Genomic DNA, 4,135 nt, shown 5'->3' on the forward strand with positions numbered 1-4,135 from the left:
AAAATACATCAAACATAAAGCACAGAAAAGGAATTACATCAAAGGGGCATTTTAACTGATAAACAAAATAATAATAATAAAATAGAACAGCATAGGATGAGATGCCAAGGCTACAACAGAACGTAGTAGGATAAATGTAAAGGAAGAATCTGCAAGGAATTCCATTAACCTGTCTAAGAATTTGCCTTTGTCCAGAGTCAACCTTTCCCAACTTATTTCTTACAAGTCTTAAATACTCATCTATTTTCTCTAAGGGATCCACTTCATTGGCTTCTGGGGAAACTATTTTATTATTTTAGCACAATGTACAATTTCCCTGCTTTTATCAACTTCCCCAAATATCATGCAATAAATAAGTGATTTTCAAAGTTTCTAACTTCTAGCAGCCTATCCCACATAAACATTTTTATGTGGTTTTATAGGCCAAGGACATCCTATGAATTGCAAATAATGCTGGGTTATGTTTTAGGTTGCACACACTAACCTGATGCAGACATTCGGGGCATCATTGTGGCCCTATGAGAACTGGTAGTGCACGCTAGAACACTGTCCAGAGCCCATAGTTATCTGCAACATATAGGGGATCCTTGGAAGAAAGAAGCTGTGTATCACAGCTGACAATCAGTAGTGGTGAGCAGAGCAAGCTATCTTTCAAGAAAATGTAACTTGCTTATTGAAAGTACTGGGGACAGCCAAATATCTTCTGGAAGGGAGTTCAGTAGCTGGGGTGCCACTACAAAGAAGGCTCTGCCACACCTGGTAGCCCCAAGGACCACATTCCTCAAAGGCACCACAAGCAAAGCCTCCCCAGCTGATTTTAAATCCTGTGTTGATCAAGTACCAGGTTGGTAAAGTACTATTGAAAACAGTTTGAAAATCACTGCAATGGTGATAACTTCTTAACTGCCCACTATTACCATGAAGCTTCATAGTCAGACATTAGCAAAAGTTATTGTTTATTTCCATACTTTAAAACGGGGCCAACCTTTCTGAGTTGGTGGGCACATTTGGAATTTTGAGAGAGTATTGTGGGCATGGTCCCAAAATGGCTGCTAGGAGGGGTACTTGCCCATTAATAAAATAACTACCAGTCATGGCTGGTCACAAAACACTTATTTCCCAGAAGGCTAAAAGAAAATTAACTTGCTCAAGAACCTAGATATGAGAAAAAGGGGTGGGTGGGGTTTTTTTCTGAGCTCCAAAACGCTAAATGACTCTTTTGAACCCAAATAATGAAGGCAGTATGGCAACTTCCCTGTCACATATAAAAATCAAGAGGGGCAGAGAGCCTGGCAGGTGCCAAGAGAGGTGTCTGTGGGTGCATTGGTGCCCATGGGCACCACATTGGAGAATCCAGCTTTAAAAGATTCACAAGTGGATTTCTGAATATCACACTGCAGTTACAGGCACAAAGGCAGACCAGGTTCTTTCCTTTTTGCCCCCCACCCCACCCTGAACTTTCCACATGTGAAAGTTGGAAGAGGGATGGCATACAAATATGATAGACAGATGATAGATAGTCACCATGTTCTTAACAGCAGGGAATTCTATAAAAAGGAGTCCAATTCTGGAAGAAGAATAAGTTCCATCACCATAAAGGGCCCAGGAAAGTCCACACAACCATTAAATCAGACTTTAACTATAATTCACAACCATAAATCAGACAGGGTTCTTTCTTTCCTTTTAATTCTGTGAAACAATATAGTTCTGCTTCTAGAATTTCTCCACACAGAGGAACACCTAAGTAACTCCACTCTACTGCAAAGTTCCTGTGCCCCCACTTTTCTTTTCTTTTTCTAGCATATTCACCAACTGTAAGATAATTTTCTGCATATGGGGGCATGGAGCTCAGAAAAATGAGTCAGGATGTCTCTCATTACAACTAGATGGCATTCTATTTCCATTTTTTTCTGTATACCTGAAACCCTTTGGATGCTAAGGTTGTATAATTGCAAATGGAGAAGTAGAAAGACTAGATGTAAATGAAGAGAGGATCCTTTACCTTGAATAATTGTGAACAACAGAGGGAGAAGCTGGCCTGTTTCATCACCTCTGCTGAGAGACCAGCTGCCTTTGGCTTTCTCTGACTATCACCTAGCCAGTCTCCATTCTATTAGGCTCCCTGAACTATTTCCATTCCAGATGATTGTGATACAAACTGTAACTTTAAGAACTGATGCCTGAGCTTGCCTCCCCCCTCTCTTTTTCACTTGTGTATCTTTTGGACAGTAAACCCGAGGGCAGGGACTGTCTTATGACTGATATTTATAAGCCATTCTGGGAATCTTTTTGGCTAAAGAGCAGGGTAAAATAAATACATTGTGTCCTGAGCCACGGTAGGAAACAGATGCTGAATTAATGGACCACTGGTCTGATACAGCAGTGCTCTTCTTAAGAGCTAAATAAGTTGAGAGAGCCACTCACATGCATCTGTTCAGCACTCACTTCTCACATTTGCAGTTCAGATGCTGAAAAGGTATACAATATAGTATCATCATCTTTATTTGTATCAGCCCTCTTTGTCCAATTTTAATTCTATGAAAGTAGTCTTCATTGGGAAGATTTGCTTGGAATGGTTATATCTAGTGATATCCACTAGATGTCACAATACCACAAGCAATAGCAGATAACCCTTTGAAATTCACAAGAATTATTATTTATTAGTAGTAGTGGTAGTAGTAGTATCTCACGTTTTGCCCAATATTGGGCCTCAAGGCAGCCTTACAAAGTTTAAAACATACATTGTAAAACCTAGGAAAAGAAATGTACAAAAAATGCTGTTTATAGTGTAAATTATTTATTTTTATTTATTTATTACATTTATATACCACCCCATAGCTGAAGCTCTCTGGGCAGTTTACAAAAGTTTAAAACAGTGAACATTAAAAAGTATATAAAATTTAAAACCATCAAAAACATAAAAACAACAGTATAAAAACAACGGTATCCATTAAAACAACAGTTCTAGGGTCTGTTAAAAAAAAATTAGCGTTGTTAAATGCCATTGACACACTGAAATAGGTTATTCCTGGAGCCTAATTCTATGCTATTGAAATCCAAAAAAGCAGGTCTAGTAGTGGGGAGTGTTTTGTGAATGACCTCAGTAAAAAAAATAAAAAATAAAATCTCAGTAAATAAAAGGGAAATAAAATATGTCTTCAAATTATATATAAGGAAGAAGGTGAACTGGACCTCAGTTCAGATAACCACTAGTCAAGCAGTACTTTAACCAGACATGATTGGCATACAACTTCACCAGAAGCTGATCATTTGTAGTATCTGCCCGTGTGCCAAAGAGGATTTTGCCATTTTCCTCTTTGCTTGGATTTCTGATTAGAAATACACAATGTTTCTGTGTGGCAAAATTTTCCTCACACATGGACTTTGTGCCCACATAAAGGATTTTACTGTGCAGAACTTTTATCCCATTTGCAGTTTGATCTTTTCCGTTTCCTCATCAACAAGTCCTATAGCTTTCAGAGGGACAGACTTCCAAACATTTCACGATACTCATTACTACCAGGGTTGGGACCTCTTTTTTTCCAGTAAAAGCTGGCGGCATCATTTTTGGTGAGGCTGCACATCCATTCTGGATTTCAATCAGAACCAGGCGGAACTCTGAAGGAACTATCCAAGGTGCTGAAGCTAGTTACCTACGTGTGTGTGTGTGAGAGAGAGGGGTTATCCTTGGTTATCTCTCTTAAGAGTTCCGGCTGGTTCTGACTAAAACCCAAAATGATGCACATCCCCTCCGAAATAGCACCCACCAGTCTCCAGTGTCTTTTTCTTCCCCCACCCCTTACTATCATTGTTTTGTGTCCAGCCTGAGGAAGAGTTATTTGACACTCAAAAGCTTGTTCACTACATTGTGGGCTTTCATGATCCTCATAAAGATACTACGCCACTGTGGCTGCTTGTAGCCTCCCACTCCCGATAGGTATCTCTATTGTGCGTTCCTTAAACATGAGGGCCTTGAGGTAATGGGGCTGCAAACCCTGACGTGCCAAAGCACCTCAGAAAAACTAAGGCGCTAGGCGGGCCTGCCGCGAGAAAAGGGCGGGATCGGAGCGCGCATGCGCGGTTCCCTCAGGCCTGTTCGGCCCCAACCGGTAACTGCCTTGGAGCCGAAGAGAAA

This window comes from Elgaria multicarinata, chromosome 4 (genome assembly GCF_023053635.1).
Source record: "Elgaria multicarinata webbii isolate HBS135686 ecotype San Diego chromosome 4, rElgMul1.1.pri, whole genome shotgun sequence".
Taxonomy (NCBI): Eukaryota; Metazoa; Chordata; class Lepidosauria; order Squamata; family Anguidae; genus Elgaria; species Elgaria multicarinata.